The 20,717-nt window shown below is 41.6% G+C and overlaps 1 protein-coding gene across 1 annotated transcript in view; it reads right to left on the bottom strand.

Annotated features, from left to right (window-relative positions):
• DLGAP2 (DLG associated protein 2) overlaps nt 1-20,717 on the bottom strand; it is a 695,707-nt gene that overhangs the window by 558,079 nt on the left and 116,911 nt on the right. The gene's annotated exons all lie outside the window — the stretch shown is intronic.

Here is a 20,717-nt window from a genome sequence, read left to right as displayed (position 1 = left end):
TATACTCAACTAAAAAACAACAACACTCAGATCAATAGATAGAGTATAATCTTCTGTCAATGGGCAATCATTCCCCCTTCAGCTCCTATTACTCTGACATCTCTGAAGAGGTAATATGATGAATGGATAAAGCAAAGGACTGGGCACCAGGAGATGTGTGGATTCTAATCACCCCTTAGATACTGATTCACTATGTGACCTTGAATTAGGGTTGACAACAGTCCCTTATTACAAGGGACATTCCTTATTTTTTCATCTCTGTACAACAAGATTGGGAGCTGATGAGTGCTGCAAGCAGCAGCAAGAAATGCCCCTGGTGAATGTTGGTGAGTATTGCTTATTAGTACAGTAAAGCTCAGCATTATGAGCACCTGAGTTACAAGCTGACTGGTCACCCACACACCTCATCTGGAACTGGAAGTATGCAATCAGGCAGCAGAAAGAAAAAAAGCAAATAATGTACAATACTGTGTTAAACGTAAACCACTAAAAAAACAAAAACACAGATTTGACAAGGAAAGGCAACTGTTTCTGTGCTTGTTTCATTTTAATTAAGATGGTTAAAAGCAGCATTTTTCTTCTGCATAGTAAAGTTTCAAAGCTGTATTAAGTTATTGTTCAGTTTTAAACTTTTGCAAGGACAGCCATAATATTTGTTCAGAGTTAAACATTTCAGTTACAACCAACCTCCATTCCTGAGGTGTTTGTAACTCTGAGGTTCTACTGTAGTAGTATTTATAATTAATGATGAGGAGGAGGAGGATGATATCAGAAGGAGAGGTGAGGCAGGGGTGCTAAGAAAACAGTCCCTTATTTTTTGTTTTAAAAATACAACGTTGGCAACCCTACCTTTGGCAAACCACTGATGCCCACAGTAAGAAATGGCCTCTTATTTTAGAGGCCTTTTTTCTGGACATAGGACTTTAGATACCTAAGGCTTGATTTGCTGAGGTGCTAACTTTGGGCACCCATTGCCCACTGACTTCAGTTTAAGTTATGCTTCCTAGCATTTCTTAAAATTAGAACCTAGGAAACTAGCCCAGGAAAAACTATAAACACCACATCCAAGTCTCTTCTAGGCCTCCCTTCAGGGCACAGTTCATTATTTCAAACAAAAAAACATGCAAAGTAACAAAACAAAATATTCCCCTGATCAACACAGGCTAGAGGCCCAAAGACCTTTCACTCGGTAATCCTCTCTCCACTCTAGGACCAGTCATAAGAGCCAACCTCCCTCTTGCAGTTCTCCTCCCAAATGAGCACACTCAGCCTTATAAAGGAAATACCTGACCCCTTCCCAGCAGGGTCTGATCATTGAACAGGGCTTTACAGTGGTAGACCACCCTGATACCTTAGACTAGTGTTTCCCAAACTTGGGATGCCGCTTGTTCAGGGAAAGCCCCTGGCGGGCCCAGCCGGTTTGTTTACCTGCCATGTCTTCAGGTTTGGCTGATCACAGCTCCCACTGGCCGCGGTTCACTGTGCCCGTCCAATGGGGTCTGCAGGAAGGGAGGGACGTACTGGATGCAGCTTCCTGCAGCCCCCATCGGCCGGGCACAGCGAACCGCAGCCAGTGGGAGCTGTGATCGGCCGAACCTGCAGACACGGCAGGTAAACAAACCGGCCCAGCCCACCAGGGGCTTTCCCTGAACAAGCGGCATCCCAAGTTTAGGAAACACTGCCTTAGACCATCCCATACTTTGCTGCACTTTGGGCTACCCACATTTGCCACCCTCATACAAGAACCAAAAAATCATGGTCAGAATTAGAGATCACGTTTGAAAATGTTGACTTATCCTTGTGCCTTGGTTTTCCCATACATACACTTAAGAACATAAGAGCTGCCATACTGGGGCCGGCAATGGTCTATCTTGCCCAGTATCACGTCTCTGGCAGAGAGCATACCAAACAAGACCATTACAAAATGATTAACCCCCTTGTCTTCCACTCTTGGCTTCTGGTAGTCAGTGGTTTAGGGATGCACCGAGCGTGGGGTTGTGTTCCTTACCATCTTGGCTAGCAGTCATTGACAAACTTATCCTCCAGGAACTTCACTTCTTTTTTTAAGCCAGTTATACGTGAGGCTATCACAACATCCTGTGGCAATGAGTTCCACAGGTCAGTGTTTTATGTGAAAAGGTACTTCCCTTGTTTGTATTAAACCTGCTGCCTAGTAATTTCATCGGTTGATCCCTTGTTTTTGTATTGTGTGGATAAAAACTTCTATAAAATCATGAATAGAGAACTCTACCATAACCCCCCTTAGTCATCTCTTTTCTAAGATGAACAGCCCTAATCTTTCTAGTCTTTCCTCATATGAAAGCCATTGTCTACCCTTGATCAACTTTGTTGCCCTTTTCTGAATCTTTTCCAGTTCCACTGTATCATTTCTGAGATGGGGCAAACAGAACTGGACATAGCATTCAAGGTGTGGCATACTATGGATTTATATATAGGGGCATTACAATACTTTGTTAGCCTTATCCATAGTCTTGTTGACTCCTGCAAAGGATTCTAACAGACTGGTGAAACATGAATTTCCCTTACAAAAGTGTGTTGCCTCTTTCCCCAACAAATCATGTTTATCTATGAACCTGATCATTCTGTTCCCTAATATAGTTTCTACCAATTTGCTTGGTACTGAAGTTAGGCTTACTGGCCTGTAATTGACAGGGTTGCCTTTGGAGCGCTTTTTAAAAAAAAATCAGTGTTACATTAGCTATCTTCCAGTCATCTGGTACAGCAAGTTATAAACTCAGTGGTGCTGTGTTCTGGAACTTCCCCTAATATAGAATCTTCTGAAGAGCTGTTATACACTGAAGTGGTTTCAGTAAAAAACTGCCTTTTCTTTAAAACTGAGAATCTGAAAGGTCACCAAGGGAAAGACTTTTTTTTTCTAATTGTTTGGATGTAGAGGGGATCTGCATAATCTAAAAGATGTAATATTGGGTCTCTCAATTTATCCCTGACATTGCTGAGATGAACCCCAAAAGCCATCTGATTCAACATCTCTGCCCTCTTTTGGCTAGCACAGAAAGCTTGTCACAATCCCCAAGATGACAGGTTTCAGAGTAGCAGCCATGTTAGTCTGTATCTGCAAAAAGAAAAGGAGTACTTGTGGCACCTTAGAGACTAACAAGTTTATTTGAGCATAAGCTTGTGTGAGCTACAGCTCACTTCATCGGAGGCATACAATCCCCAAGATGACACACTTCATAATAAAGATTGTCTGTTTAGTGAGGAGTTCTGGCCTCCCTCTGAGCCAGAGGGGGAGGAATGACTGCCACCACACTACACTGTTTGCAAAGGACAGGACACTCTGGTACACTATTACCTGATATGGAGAGAGAAAATACCTTTACTTGTTTAAAGATGGACAAGATTTCTTATAAACTGAAGATACAGGAACATCACATGTCACGTGTGAGACTACTAGTTGCATCTCCTGTCTTATTGTAAAAGACATGAGCTGGCAAATACCAAGATCCCAAAATGCTCAGCAGGGACTTTGGCACTCTATGTCCCATTGGTGTAAGTGACAGAAGGGGCATGGCTAATGATTAGAGCCGAGAACTTGAGTGTTAGGAATTAGGCTCTTCTCACCTTTGCCACAGATTAGCTGCATGACCTGTGTAAATCACAAAACCTCTATTATAAAAATGGGGACAATAGGTAGCTCTTTCATGGGGTCAGGAGGCTTAATCCATCATTACAAAGCACTCTGATATCCTTAGAAAGGAAGGTGACTATAAAAGTGCTATCAACCTAAATGTAACTGTGGCTGAAAACTTATATCTGCCGTGGCTACTCCAAAGGGAAGCCAATTAGAAACTATTAAGGTATTGGATAGCCTTCTTTATATCTATCCCTGCAATACCTAGGTGCTGATCACTTAAGACTGACTGAACTCCTTGCAAGTATCAGAAAAGCCTGATTTAGCTTTGACTGAAAAGAGAATACTGCCACTCTCAGAACATACCAGTCAGTCAATCTATAACTGTTGGGGGGGGGGTTATTTTTGTTTTGGCAAAATAGCATCATGGGGGAGCTGGCATTACCACTGTGGTTAGTTTTGTATAATACTTTCTACTAGAAAAAGTTCTTGCAATTTGTTATTTATTGTTTGAGGAAACTTTTGGCCGTGTGCCAAAAGAATAGCTGAACCAAAACAAGACCCAGGCCTGCACTGCCCCCAAAACAGCAGCAGCCCCACAATACTACACGGGGAATGCCTGGGAGCTACCATATAGCCCGTTCCCCACTCTGGGGGACATGTGAGAGGAGCTTCCCCAACTTTCAGTGCATTTGAGGGAAGAAAGAGGGCCAGGTTGGTTTCCCCCTAACCGTTCCCCAGACCCAGCACATGCCCCAGGAGTCCACTCCTCCTGCTCATCTCCACCCTCCTATGGTAACAGTGCTGCCAGCTAACGTAGTTAATCTTCTAATTCAAGGCTGAGAGTGGCAGTGTTGGTCTCCTTTCAGTTCAAAAGCCGGTTTTTGTGATATTTGAAAGGACTTCAGTGGGTCTTAAGGGATCAGCACCTAGATACTTCAGGGATAGATATAAATAAGTCTGCCAAGTACTTTAATAGTTTTTAATTGGCTTCCTTGGGTTTACACCCAAGAGAGATGACAGCTAGGAGCCAGAAACCTTGTGGGTGCCCTCAATGGCTTGTGGAGGATCAGTTACCCTGAAACCGAGACACAACAGATTTACTTTACAGAGTGGTAGCCCTGTTAGTCTGTATCAGCAAAAAAAAAAAAAAAAAAAAAACCAACCAAACACACACTAGGAGTACTTGTTAATCTCTAAGGTGCCACAAATTTATCTGGGCATAAACTTTCGTGGGCTAAAACCCACTTCATCGGATGCATGCAGTGGAAAATACAGTAGACACACACCCACCATGAAAAAAAGTTGGTATGGCAACACCCATTTTTTCATGTTGTGTGTGTGTCTGTCTACTGTATTTTCCACTGCATGCATCCAATGAAGTGGGTTTTACCCACGAAAGCTTATGCTCAAATAAATTGGTTAGTATCTAAGGTGTTACAAGTACTCTTTGTTCTTTTTTAAAAGATTTACTGTTGTTGCCTGTGCAACCTTGATGCTGCTCCTTTATGCATAAGAATATGGTCTCTAACTACATGATTGCAAACTATTCCCCCTCCCCCCACCCCCACAGGGACCCTGCCTAATGTGCTTCATTGGACATAGGACACAAGGGGACAGAATTAAGGTTGGACAGGCAACTGCAAAGCTGCCATTTCTGGACTTTTGAGTGATTGCCTTGGCAAGCTAAAATCACGTTATTTAATACACTTTTGTATGCAATATACTTCTGAGTAGTTAAGGTACAGTAAGTATTTTCCTATGGCACTACTTATTATTGTAAGAGACCTGCAGACCAGAGGCCAAATCCTACTTAACCTAATCATAGAAATAGTCCCACTGAAGCCAATGAGACTACTTAAATAAGTAAGGAGAGCAGGATTTGGACTCAAGTAGCCAAGTGTTCTTATACCAATTCATAAATCAGCTGGAAACTTGAGTTTTAAAAGAATAGCATTATTACCACCATAATTTTCAGAAAACTAAAATTGTTCTATTACATTTCATGGAAGGGTTTTTTTTAAGTACCATGTAATACATCTGAACTGACATTCTTTATACCTGTGGATATAAATAACAGCATCAGCACTTAGGTACTGAGAGTGAAAAATTAAAAGCAGAGAACAAAGAAAATCCTAAAATGAAAAGGGACAATCTTTCAAAGCAGTGTTACACAGACATGGAGATTAGAAAACACAGTCTTATTGAGTTATCTTGTACCACAGCTGAACATTTAGTTCCTTCCCACTCAGGCACAATTTTTTTTTCTGCAAAATCCCAAACCCATGAAGCAGCATAACGTATTTCTTAGGAGAGCTTGATTTTTTTTTCAATCAGATTAGAGTGAAATTAAGAAAAACAAAAGCAGACATTAAAGAAAAAGCAAATGTACAGGAGACAGGCTAAAGCTTTAGAACTCAATTATTTGCTCCCATGTAAAACTAGTGTAGAAGAATGGAGAACCAGGCCCTTAGGGCATTTTATTGCCCATTTCCTACATCAGGACTAGAAATATTGCAGAAAAGACTACAACAATTCTTGCGGTCTTTTCTTTACACTGCTGCCCTGTATAAAACCAATTTCTGGCTGGCAGGAGTTTAATATCAACCTCCACATACTGATTTTTATACTGTACCCATCTCCATGGCATCCGAATGCCTCTTCTCACGGCTCTCCTCCCACTTTCTCCCCTCCATTTCTTTACTCAGTAGAGGGAGTCAGAATTCTTTAGCAAATTATCTCCCTTCTCTCCACTTTCTCCTCTCTCCTGCTTTCTTCCTTTAAATTAACTTACATACTGCAATCCTATTTCTTAAAATGCCTTACTTTTCTTTAATTACATAGAGAAGTCTTGGATTTATGTTTTAATTGTTTGCATCTCTACCTGAACAGGTAATCCTCATCCAAATTAGATCAGATCTGGAGTGACTGGAACAGCAGTAAGCACAATTGTAGTATGTTGTAGATAGAGAAATATAAAAATGCAGACACAGAATGGAATGCTGTTTTATATAATGCCCCCTTTCCGCAGCAAAGGTAGAAATACAAGTTCGCAAGACAAAGCCAGCAGGGTTTACCTTCAGTTGTGAGATAGACCCCCGGTGAGCAACTCAGGAATTCCCATACTGGATATCGGACACTTAGTCCAGAATTCCATCTCTGACTGTGCCCAGCATCAGATGCTTCAAAGAAAGGTGGAAGAATATCACCATAAGCAGATGTAGGGTAACCTGTTCCCCCACTTTAGAGACTAACAAATGCCAAAGAATAAGGTTTAAGATCCCTTTCAAAAATTCTCTTGCTGCACAGAATACTTAATGCTAAGATACTTCAGCATATTCCTAGCTTGAAGGAAAAGACAACTGCTCACATGCTTAGTTACAAATGTGCTTATGTACCCAAATCAGAGCCAAAGTTTCTCGCAATGTGAAATGAAGAGGTAGAGCATCATGTGTTTTAATGCCGACACTTTAAATCCTATTTTTCCAATTTAAAAAAAAATATATATATATATATATATATTCATTTTAGGTCTGATAGGGCAGAGCAAGTTGAGCCATGTCACTTGCCAAGGTCTAGCATTCAGATAACTTCATCTGCAAAAGCATGTTCACTCATACTGCCATAACTTGGGACAGAGTCACTAACAAGACCTGGCATTTTGCTTCTTTTATATTTTCCCCTTTTACTCTGTTTCATCTTTCCCACACCTGAACTGAAAAAAGTTTTTCCTCCCCCCACCCAAGGGTCTCTCAGTCTCTCTCTCTCTCACCCACCCTCCAGTGGTTCTGTGTGATCTCCCCCCTCCGGGGGTTCTAGGAGTACTCCTTTCCTGAATTCACCCCTTCCCTGGGTCTCTTTCTGTCCCTCATCCCCACTCTTCCCATGCTAGGAACACTGTGCCAATCCCTCAGCATAGCAGGGCTCCCAGATTCTCTCCCAACAGGGGATCTGTGCACCCCCATTCCTCCATCTCCACATTCCCCATGCTCTGTACCCACTCATCCGCATGCCAGGGGCTATGGAATACCCCGTCTCCCTGCCCACCTTATTAACTAACTGACTGGGAGATAAATCATTCAGGGTATCCTCCTATTAGGAGGATGAGCAAAAGTACTGTTATACTGGAAAGCATCAAACCAGTTGATTGATCGATAAGTCAATTGCAGGGGCACTTGAACCTGTGGCTGTGCTAAATGGATGGCAGGGCTTCCATGTATTCCCCATTTCCCACCCCCTCCCCATCAATAGATTTTTGTCCATTGATGCCTAGAATATTCCCTGAAATTTTGGAATTAATTGGCTGCAGAATTCAGAAGTTACAGTTTAACAGCCAGACAGACAATAATGCCATCAAGTTGAGAGGAATGCATTATAAGCTCAGCCAATAAAATATTTTGTTAAGAAAATACAAATGAGTGCTTTGTGAATTCTGAGCAAGCAACCTTTGAAGTTCTTTAACTTCATTACTTAAATCCTACAAAACCTCTTAGAGGTTGGAAATTATTAAACCCCAGTCCCCTTTACCTCCTTTCACAAACAGAGAATCTAAACTTTTTGTAGTAGAATTATTCTTTCAAGTGACTATGTAAAAATTATAGCAATTTACTCAGCAGTTCTGGTCAGTGTGTGTCTCCAGCCATCCCTATGTCTGTAGTGAGAAGCATGTTTTAATGCTCATTACTCCTGTTAGCACTACACAGCTAGTATGGCTGTAAGAATGAGCTGGATTCTATTTTTTTCTTGTCCATCAACATAGTTGTTTACTAAGTTACAAACAATTACCACTGTGCAAATCAACTGAAGATGAAAAGGTTGCATAGGTCCTAGGTTACTGAGGGCCTAATGGTTTTGTATAGGTGTAACTCAAGACAGAATTTGACCTAGAAAACTTTTATTATAGTAGATATGAGAGAAAAAAGAACCCAGCTTGATTTTAAGATCCCATGGTGAATCCCTGATAAGTCACATCTGACTGAGCAGCAGGTCTATACCTTATTTGCATCCAGTAATCCCCGATTCCCTGGAGCCAGTTCAGCCCCTGGCATAAACTGGAGTAGCCTCAGAGCTGCTATAAATTACAGCTGCCTGCAACCACCTCCAAAGGCCATGCCCTGACATGCCCCCAGAAAAGCCGGCAAGTTTACTTTATATGGTTAAAAGTAACTTGTGGAACACATTGTCATAAAAACAGACTGGATTACAAGAGCTCAGTAGGATTTAAAAGATTAGACATTTATATGGATAAACATCCACAATTATATCACATAAATTAAAAATAATAGGATATGAACTCATTCTTCACGACATTAAGACAGCAGCTAACTGCTGAACATTAAGAAGAAACTTCTCCTATGCAGTGGTTATTCCACAAATATCCACTAATGAGCTTTTTGCCCCTTTATCTGAAGCATCTTGGTACAGGTGAGTTGGAGGCAAGATACTGGACTAGATGATCTAGTTTGATCCAGTAAGGCAAATCCTCTCTTTTTTCTTAAGAGTGTTACAAATTACACCTGATAGGTCACGCACAAGAACTGCTACGAATTATACCTGCTAGGTCACACACAGTTTGAGTCTAGGCTGAGGCACACCAACAAAGTCCACAACTGTAGAGTTTCCAGAGACACTAAGTTTATTACACTCAAGCATGGTGCCCCCCACTAGTCAGGAGGAGACCCCAAATGCAGGTTATACAGAGATTCTATATCTTTTAGCAAAGCATGTTGCCCTCGTGCATCGGAAACCTTAGCCAATAGACAAACCCTTCCCTTATCTACCACCTATCCCTGCTAGGTACATTCCCCGTGCTAGACCATTACTTCAACTACACAACATGGTCCTAAAGCAATGCACCAGTAGCCTTTCTTATCAGGATGGGAGGCTCACATCAAGGCCAGGAGGCAGGGAGTTAGGAACAGACAAAGAACAGAAACCGGGAGTCGAGACAGGCTGGAAACAAGGGGGAGGCTTTTCACAGGAATGCAGTATCTAAGGAACAATCCTCCCGGTGCATGATGTGTTTGCTTTTAGACAATGGTGGGCCCCAAACCAAAATGGAGTCACATATGCTAACTTTTCCTTAACAAGAGGCACACCTTTACACTTGTAAAAGTGGCAGAGTCCTGCGGCACCTTATAGACTAACAGACGTATTGGAGCATGAACTTTCGTGGGTGAACTGTCACCCACAAAAGTTCATGCTCTCGTGGGTGACAGTTCACCCATGAAAGTTCATGCTCCAATACGTCTGTTAGTCTATAAGGTGCCGCAGGACTCTTTGCTGCTTTTACAGATCCAGACTAACACGGCTACCCCTCTGAAGCTTTAAGCTTGTGTTATTTGCAGCTTCTCTGTGCTAAATATTGTTAGTTTCTTCTTTCCCAAACCTAGTGGGATCAGTCTTACTTGTTTTTCAGATTACAGATCATATTTCATTATTTTGTTTGCTTTTTCATATTTTTCAAATGAGGCTCATGTTTAGTGCAAGATTTCTTCATAATCAGATACAACTTATCCCAAAGTGTCCTTGTATGTACCACTGCAGAATTTGTAATGCTAGTGACTTCTATAACTGTGCTGAAATTTCACTAAGAATTGTCCTTTGCTTCCTCCTGTTATTATAGACGTATTTTCTATTTTTGCCTCTACTGATTTGGGTTTTTTTGCATTTGGAGATTTATTCTGTTTTTCCTTTATTCCTTTCTTTTTGGATATCATACTGTGAGATGCTGAGCATCACGTGAGATGTTGAGAACCCCAACTCCAAGTGATTCATTGGGAGTGGAGGACATTCAGTATCTTGCAGGATGAAACTCTTGCTGCTTTTGGGAGCTATTCCCCACTCCTTACTTAGGACAAATGAGGTATGTAGGACTGAGCCTCTTATAATCACCAGCTTTCTACCAGACTTCCGAAGGGATACTTCTTCTCTAGGGGGGAAAAAAATAGCTCTTCTATTTGCAAGCTGTTGTGAGCTGCAAATTATTATAAATCAAATGTTGTTTTCCTTTATAGCATTACTATATTTCATTTTTCAGAACATACAAACACTAGTGTCAATAGAAGTGCTGAAATGCTGCATAGAAAAGTTGTGTTTGCGGCCTAGACAATGCTCAGCAGATGAAGCTTATTATGGAGCCAATGTGACCAGTTTTCTATCATCAAGAGTAAAGGAGTACTTGTGGCACCTTAGAGACTAACCAATTTATTAGAGCATAAGCTGTAGCTCACGAAAGCTTATGCTCTAATAAATTGGTTAGTCTCTAAGGTGCCACAAGTACTCCTTTTCTTTTTGCGAATACAGACTAACACGGCTGTTACTCTGAAATATTATCAAGAGTATTACATTTCACTATGCTTTTTAGGGGAGACTAGTCTTGATAATATCAGTGAGATCTTTGGTTTCACTACAATTCCCATAACTATTCAAAGGTGATCTAAAATAGCCAGCAACTCCATTCTAAGTATTACTTTATGCCATGCTATTATGTGCCATATCCACAGGGATTAGCAACAGGTTTCCAGATTTGTGAAATTGCTCTGTGGAATATCTTGTTTAAGACAACCAAGCATAAATAGAGTGATCTTGCTTTCCACTTCTAATCCAGACCTGCATATACTCTACAGCAAAAATTTACCTAAGAGATCTATGTCAAAGCAACACTGGCCTTGCCATTATGAATGGACTAACTCAGTACTAGTGCTGGAAATATTGAAGCACTAAAACTTGGGCATTAAGTGCTGCTGAAATTGGCAAAGCATTTGCAATGCCTCTCAATCATTCTCTGTTAATTGTCAGCATCTCTGCCATCCTAAAGAAACAATCTTGCATAGTAGCTCTTTATTAGCTCCCATCTGTTGGCAAAGGCAGGCTGTACAAAACTTCTCCCACCCAGAGGGATTCCAATAAAAAGTCTATTGTTAGTTGTATTTCACTGTATTGTGATGATATGTCCTGGACTTGTCCAATTATGTTTCTTCAAAATTCTCCGAGACTGCTGTTGTCCAATTCTCAGTTTCATATTCATACTGGTCAGCTTTCATATCAAATTACTGTCAAAAAGCACTTGCTAGAGATTCACTTTGTGAGTGGGGAAAAAGCATTTCTCCCCTCTCCCCCGATGCCGCTCTACTATCAGTCTCTGCAAAATTCCACCTTTCCATCTAGATCAGAGGTTTTCAATCTGCGGTACGCAGACCCCTGGAGAGTTTGCAGACTATGTCTAAGATTTCCAAAGTTGTCTGCACACACCTTTATTCAAAAGTTTTTAGGGGTTCACAAATGAAAAAAAAAATTAAACCACTGATCTAGATAGCAGGAGGATACATGAAACAGGTCCAGGATATTTTGTCACGAAGGACAACCTTTGTTGAACAATTTAGAGGAAATACAGAGAAATCAGATTTAAATTACATACAGTTTTCCTTTTTTTGCCCACTAAAACAAAATCTCTAAGGTTACAAAAGGAAATACTCAGCAATAATCAGAAGTTTGCTGAAAAATATTTTATATGTGAATGTATAATCTATATTCTGGGATCAGAACTTTGTTCTTCTTAATGAAATTAAGCCATCAAATAAGACTTTTATATAGCCTTATTTCATTTTCTTCATGTACATGTGTTAAGAGTTGTATTAATTTAGAATTCTCTTTCAGTTGGTAGCAAATCTGCAACCAGAGGGAAATTTTCTAAAACCTTCTCCATGATTAAAAAGAGATCTGGAAGAAGTAACACAGGGCTGTAATTTGAAAAGACATTGTGGGCAAAAGCAATAAAGGTTGTTTCCTTCTACCTCCAAAATTAAGGATTAATGGGAGAGGATTTCAGTAATGGCAAACCCAATGGATGTATAGTATATGTTGTATCAAAATCAAATTAAAACGAAGGACAGAGACCCTTCTCCCAACAAAAAGATAAAATCTCATAAGGGATAGATTTTCAACTGGTGTAAATGGATGCAACTGATTGGCTTCAGTTTACACCAGCTTATGATCTGGCCATCAATGTCACAAAGCAAAATGAAGCCCAACTCGGTTTTTAAAATATCACTTCCCCGATGTCCCAGGAAAGAAAACGTGAGTTAGCTCTACCGCAGATTCTTGTCAATACCAATAAGAGCAGTTACAATAGTCCCAAACTTGAAGACCACTGTTACTTTTAATCACCAAATCCTCACACAGCCATCATATATCATACACATTTTCTGAACACAGCCTTTGAAGAGCAAACATTTATTTTGGGGGAAAAAAAACTAACAAACATCTCAAAAAGGATTGAGGAAGACTGCACCACTTCCTGTTTTTAAATTACTTAAATTAATGCTAGAAGGTAGCCTTTTTTCTATTTGATAATATTTGAAAATAAGAGTTGGCAGCAACAACAACCTCAAGCCTGTCCCTCCTGGATTCCTCTAATATTAGACACCCAAATAGCAAGAGCAACAAAAACAACACTTCTTCCCCCTTTGACTGGTCAGAAGGTTACAACCTATTCTGTCAGATCCAGACCTGGCTATGGAGCTCTATACACTTGTGACCTTCAGATTCAATTATTGTAATTGACTGTACTTATGAAGGAATCCACAGCTACTAAAAATACCCCATCCCTCAAGTAAGTGCAAAACACAGCATGAAAAATGCAGGTCAGTGGGAGCATGTCTAGCTAATTCTCAGACAGTTGTACTGGCTGCCCACTGAATTTCGAGTCCTTATCTTCACAATCTGAGATAGCTTGGTCCCAGCTCATACAAAGACCATGAGTACAATCTCCTGAAGCAGCTGTGATTCTCAAAGAAACCCACCTTGTCTCAGTGACTACTGCCAGTCATCATCTAGCCCCCCGCTCACGGGGGTAGATTGCAGTCTGTAATGGCCACTCATCATTGGCAAGGGGTTAGGACCTGCTGCCTTTGCCTATCCTCAGGCAGCCCCTCTGCAGCCCCAGTACCTCTTGGGCCTTTAACAAGGCCTGCAGCCTGGGGGCTTACCAGGCTGGAACTCCCCAGCTCCCTTTGCCCTTCCCCAGTACTGCTCCGCTTCAGGTACCTTACTCCTAGGCAGCTAGCCCTTCCCACTCCAGGGCTAGAGTGAGACTCCCCTGCTTCTGGCCCACAGCCCTCTTATAAGGCTACTCACTCAGCTTCCCCCAGCTGTAGCCCTCTCCAGGGCTATTTTAACTCCTTCAGCCCTGGAGTGGGGTGACCACCCCGCTACAGGGTGTAACGGGAGGAAATGAAAAAATTAGGTTCCATGTAGAGCATTCACATAGCATATTTAATTCTTTAAGGTGTTCAACGCCATAGTGAGAGGCATAGTATTAATAAAAACCCTCCAGCTACAGAAGTAGGTGAAAACCAAAATGATGTTGCTACCAAAAAAGCAATTTCAAACAAACACAGCCATATGGAATTCCCATTTCAATTTCCTGCTAGCGGATTATTAAGTTTGAATAATGCAGGAATTTGCTGCAACTAGCAAAGGAAAACTGAGAGAAATATAATAGGTACTCACCAACTGGAAGAAAGTGAGAGAACAAGATTCAGCCAGAAGCTGCTAGTTACAAATACCTATTCTAGGGCTGTAGAGGTTTAACTCCATGAAATTTAAAGGGCCAGCCCTAGAAGGGCATGTGGGGAAAAAAGTTCTTATAAAAAGCCAACTTTTCATTGGAGACAGTTGTTGAAGACCATGTGTGTTTAGGAACTTGACTGCGGAATTTGGGATGATTCCAGGATCTGTTGCAGACATTTTGTATTCTAATTAGCAAGTCACGTAGGGCTAAATTCACAAATAACTTGGGCATGGTGATGCTTTGGTGTCCAGAAGATCACTAGAATTCACAAAGCTTGAGTTTGGCGCCTAGCTGCCTGTACAATGAATGGAGGAAAATGGCATCTCAGAATGGGATTCACAAAAGCCAGCACAATAGGAGATGCCCAACCGAAGGGTATGTCTGAAGCCCCACCCCTCTCCAAGGTAGGCACCTATGTCTGGGTTACAGGGAGGCTCTTCCCTCTGCTTGGGATTCTCAGCTGCAAATCTGCTCTTGGCAGTAGGCGCCTATGATGTTTCTGCAAGAGGTCAGGGTAGCAGCCCTCCCTCATAATTTTTAGCCCAATGGTGAGAGTACTCACCCAGGATGTGGGAGCCCCTCAATTCAAGTCCCCCCTCTACCTGAGTGGAGTGAAAAGATTTGAAGAGGGATCTGCCACCTGTCACCACTAAGCCAGTCATTCTCAACTAGGGGTATGTGCACTCCTGGGGATATGCAGAGGTCTTCCAGGGTACATCAACTCCTTTTATTTGCCTAGTTTTACAACAGGCTCCAGAGCCCTGCAGCAGGACTGGGAACCTGCTGGACTCACTGCCATAACAGCAGGAGAGGGATTAAAAATTCAACATTGCAGGAGCGGATGGGAGTGGGTATTGCAGGGCGGGACAGATTGTAGCAGGATTAAAAAAAATAATCCTCCCACGCTGCAAACAATATGAATGCCCTGGCCAGCAGCAACTCAGAAGTAAGGATAGCAATACCATATCATGCCACCCTTACTTCTGTGCTGCTGCTGACGGCAGTGCTGCCTTCAGAGCTGGGTGGCCAGAGAATTTTTAATTGAGATGAAACTTGGGGTATGCAAGACAAGTCAGACTCCTGAAAAGGGTACAGTAGTCTGGAAAGGTTGAGAACCACGGCACTAAACTATGGGACATTCTAACGGGGGATGGGGGATGCCTTCAATCTCTCCTGGTGAAGCTGTTGCACTCTGAATAAATACTGAAAGCATCACCGTGCCAGAGAGAGGACACAAGCATGAGAATGACTCTGTCATGTGAGAGGTGGGAGACCAGAATCCAGGCCCCTTACTTCAGTGACTTTTTAAAATTATTTATTCACAGGGGAACAGGTTCAACAGGAGAGAATGAGGTAACTCTACATCAAAATATCCCATAAGCCCATGGTTAGGGCACTCACCTAAACAGAGGCTGATCCATGTTCAAATCCCTTCTCCCGCCCCAGGTGAAGAGGGGAAGACTTGAAGTGGAGTCTTCCACATCCCACAGTGAGTACCCTAATCCTGGTCTAGAAGTTATTAGAGAAGTCCACCCCCTGTTTTGTGTGAGCTCATCTATAGAGGCCCAGTTATGATGCTCAGAGCACTCTTACTGGATCAGGCCCTGCTGGTGAGTTAAGTGGAGGAATGCCTATCTTTGTGCATCACTCTGGGTTTTAGGAGCCCTGACACACATGCACACAGGCAAATAGATAGGTGCCTCGGGACCTTTTACTGCAAAATTTAGGGACTGAACAAATTTAGACACCTACAAGGTTTAGGGGCAGCTGAGCGGGGACTCTGTGAATTCCAGTGGGGCCTGATTCTGGGATCTAGGTACCTAAAGGGGCAGTTAGGTGCCTAAGTCCTTTTGTAAATCTAGCCCTTAAATCTATTTGTACCTAGAAAACAGAGCTATCACTCCTTTTCTCCCATCCTTTTCAGTCTTCTCTAGTTAGATTATAACATGAACAGAGCACAGGTTGCCTCTTCCTATGGATCTGTACTAGGCTTAGCACAATGGGGCCCTGATCTTCGTTGGGGCCGTAATATAAATAAATCACAAGGCAGTCACAAAGGTCCTTCAGAACCGGCTGTTTGGTATGACACTTATCACCGTTATATCACTCTGTTCCACATGCAATGCTTGTTTGGTTTGTACTGATACAAGATGGACAGAGCACATTAGCAGCAAGCATAGTTAAATCTTCTCAGCCCACTGAACTTTAAACCCTACAATAAACAGGTGGATCATGGCCACTGCAAAGCACACATCTCTTTCCAGTGCAGTGCTGCAAAAGAAAGGTCAGCTGGTGCACTCTTGCTATATATCATACCTTAACAGGAGTAGGACCAGATACAGGGCCTCTGTAGTAGATGACCCCTGACTCAGAATTGCTTCCTCTATTGATATGACATGTCTGGAATTACTTGACCTTTAGGACAAATAGTAAAACTCATCTGTTTACTCAAGGCTTAAAACCCAATCCCACAAAACATGAGCTCAGCAGAAGTCCACAGTAATTCTGACTGATTTGGGGAGGGTAATTAACCATTGGAACAACTTACCAAGGTTGATGGTGAATTCTGTCAATCACTGTCAATTTTTAAATCAAGATTGAATGTTTTTCTAAAGTATATGCTGTAGTTCAAAGAGGAATTGTTCTGGGGAAGTTCTATTGCCTGTATTATACAGGAGGTCAGATAACTTGATCATAGTGGTCCCCCTTCTGACGTTGGAATCTATGAGATTCCCTCCTGGGAGCTCCCAGAAATGCATGCTGCAGTGGATAGAGCATGTACTCTTCTTGTTGCCTGCCCACTGAGGGTTGTACTGGGACTGATGGCCTCAGCTGTGCACCATTCCTTTGCTGCTTCGCCATACTGTAGGTAGCCCCTAAATAGGATTGCAACGTCAAATGGAAGGCTCCATGCAGTCTCTCTCCCAACCCCACCCACATGCAGCTGTCCTGCAGGCTTTTGTCTGGAAAACCACATTGGGATACGTTTATACTCTGGTTTGTCAAGTGAGACATCTATTTAATTTACGGTTGTGCAATTAAATAGTATATTATTTGAATTTACACAAGTACACAGAGAGGATGGGTGTATGTTTTAAGAAAAATGCAAGCAACCTGAGTGCTGGTGTCAAAAGCTTTGGGTGTTATTCCCCTTTGTGTGGAATGTAATACTGCATATGAGATTTATACTAAAGCTTGACAGGCTAAAAGGTTTTGATAACTCTATGCAGTGCAACCAGACAAGCAAATCGATTAAATGGTAAGAGTAGAATTATAATCATCCACTGAATCTCAAGTAGAAACAAGCTGATCCTCATTAAAATTTAAAATGGACAGTTTAGAGCTAGGACATGGAGATATAAAACTGTCCCTATAGCATGCTTTGGTTTATTGCCTAAAGCCACAGGTGTGTAAGAAAAATCCATCTGAAAAGTGATGAGTGAGGTCAAAGTGTGAAAATGTAAAACAATCCATCCTTTTATAGGAGATCAAGAGAAAGACCTTTGAGAATGTCCTTTGACTACAAATACAGTGATATAGTTTAAAAAGCATCCCAAACTATGGAAAGTTCACTAGCATTTAAGGGCTTGGTTCCATGTGAATAGTTTCACTGTGGATAGAGGGGCTACTCACTTTTGTCAGGATTGTATGCAGGATGATACCCTGAATTAGTAGGGAAGTCCTCAGACACTTTAGGAATCATGTAAGGAATAGACAGTTAACTAGTATACATGATTGCTTTTTAAAGTTACTCTCTTATGCCCAGGGCACATTTTAGTAATTAAGAAGTAGTAGATCTGGAGTGGGATCGGGTGTAGAAAAAGGAAAATTAGGACAAGAGAACTCCTCTCTCTATCAGAATCTGAGCATTATAAAAGTATTTATCCCTTATGGTTCCAAAAATAAATTTTCGAATGTAATCAGGAGTAACAGGCTAAGAGTGTAAAACAACAGCTGTAGCCAGAAGTGTAAATTCCTCACCTTCATCTCAATGAGGTATTTACTCTGAAGAGTTAACTGTCAGCACTATTAACTATTCATTTCACTGGCCAGGTTGAGAACAGGACACCAGCCTTGGCATTTCCAGAGATAGCATCTTTATTAATAATAAATAAAATAATAATAATTAATAATAAACAACATCTCGTTCTTATGTAGCACTTTTCATCAGTAGACCTGAAAGGCCTTTGAAAAGGAGGGCAGTATCATTATCTCTATTTTACAGATGGGGAAACTGAGGCACAGAGCTGCAAAGTGACTCCCCCAAAATCACCAGGCAGGCCAGTAGCAGAACCAATCCTTCCAAGTCCCAGTTCAGAGTTACATCCACTAAGCTACACTGCCACCCAATGTGATCATCCTTTTGCCCATAATACTACCTGAAGTAGCAGTGCCCCCCCCCAAGGATTCAAGATTATAGAGAAAGGAACAGAGGTCTTCAAGCAAATCACCCCATCCAGACAAGAGTAAATGACAGCAAAGGAAGAATGAAAGAAAGAACACACAAGGTTTATTTTTAAGAACAGTCATTACTTAAATTTAGGTTTCACAAATCTTGCATGCAAAGGACAGGGATGGTAGAGCCTTGTTCACGCCTTAAGCAATGTTTGACGGTGAAGGAAGGATTCGCATTCATAACATGGTTTGATTTTTTTTTCCTCTAGCGCAAACACATACTTTTTTAATGAATGCCTTTCCCTTAAAACAATAACTTTGGCTTTACTGCCCACCTGAGCTTTGTCTGAAATTGAACAATATTGCAGCTTGTGGCAAAGCCTGGCTCTTTTTCAGGGCTTTGGGAAGGTGGATTTATTGAAGGATAGGTTCTGAGACAGAGTGAGGCATCAGCTGGCTATTATGATTGGACTGATTTGCTTATGGCTATATTCTTTGGGGAGGCAGATTATATAATTTGTGGGGACTATTGTCAATGCCTCTCTTGAAAGCATAGCATAGAAAAAGTAGTCCAAGAGGCAGGAGGGCAAGGATGGTTTTAAGTCACCTTTCCACTGTCTGGATTCTAGGCTAGCTGGGAACTGACGAGACCTCAGTGTAAATTACAGCAGTCCCAGGGCTTGCTCTAATTTAAAGCAGCCTCTTGGGTAATGACCCAGAATCTCCCTAGTGTAATGTGCTATTGAAGATGCGCCTTTTCATCCCTAGATTCCCCCTGTCCTCTTTAAAGAGGCTTCCAAGCTGAGCAGTGTTTACATTCCCCATACGCCAACCGGGGAGCATATGGAGACTGGGGTGGCAGGAGAATCTCTCCTTGTATGTGTATCTACATAATGGCAGGCAGTCCAGAGCTTTTTAGAAAGGTGCTTTATTTATTATATTAATTATTATTATTATTTTATTTTATAAATCCAAATAAGCAAAATTTGTTAAAGGGGAAATTTTTACCAGCATGGCTTTGGAATAGATATTTGGCTGATTTCAGCCTACTTATTTTTAATTCTTCAATTCATGCTGCCTTCAGGAAAATGTTACCTCCCCAAAAGAAAAGGTTAAAAGACAAGCAATGCTGAACTATACAATCAGGCTAACTGATAAGTCCATCCCATTGAAACATACTAAAGAATCAGCATCAGGACTACCAGACAAGCTGTTTCCATTGACATGTGCTCCTGTTTTAGCACTTCAATTATCCTCTTGGGTCATCCCATTTTCAGATGCTTCTTCACTTATATTACCTTGTCATTTGTCTAATCCAGCCCCTTCTCTGTTTTCAGCAACTGAAATCTCTACTTCTCACCTCCCAAACACACGTGCTCCATAATCACTAATGAAACGGCTTCAACCTGCCCCATCAAGAATTATTTGCAAAGGATGCTGGACTATTTTTGAATAGCAACCTTAACACCAGGGTGTTCTGCTATGTACACCTGTGCCAGGTTGCAGCCATATTATGCTTCACTGCATCACAAACGTTATCCAAAAGATTACGGGAAAATGGTATTTTCATCACAAGCATGTTCCAAAGCATGACCAGACAGTTTATTTATTCAAATGTTCAGAAGGGGTGTTAGGATATAGATTTTCAGGTCTGTCTGCAAAGGCCTGTACTTTAAGAATTTAGGGTGTATTCTTATCACTTGGCTAGTCAGAGGTATAAAAGAAAGAATCAAAATCACTGTCTGCCAGTGTAAGGGCCTTCTCTTACTGTGACAGTCTGAGGCCCTGTTCTTAGGCTAAGGCCTTTGGCTGAGCACCAGAGGCAGCCATAAGCTGGGAAGCAGGGAACGGTCACATCCTCACATTCCAAACTAGTCACATTGAAAGAAGGTGCTATTGGGCTGTTAGGAATACAATCCTGTCCTGATAATGCCTATCACCCCCAGAGAAAGGGAAGTGCCTAGAAGATGTAAAAGGAAACTTAGTTTGATAGCATCCTGTCTGGCAAGAACTCACTTATCAATACTGGGATGTGAAATCCTCACTTCTGTATTGTTTTGTCATTATAGTTCCCACTTTGCTATTGTTTGTCTGTATAATCTCTGACTGGTTCTCTGATTGTTTCTGTCTGCTGTA

Source organism: Lepidochelys kempii, chromosome 3 (assembly GCF_965140285.1).
Source record: "Lepidochelys kempii isolate rLepKem1 chromosome 3, rLepKem1.hap1, whole genome shotgun sequence".
Taxonomy (NCBI): domain Eukaryota; kingdom Metazoa; phylum Chordata; order Testudines; family Cheloniidae; genus Lepidochelys; species Lepidochelys kempii.
The sequence above is the reverse complement of the archived record's forward strand: the minus strand, read 5'-3'. Positions and strand labels throughout refer to the sequence as shown.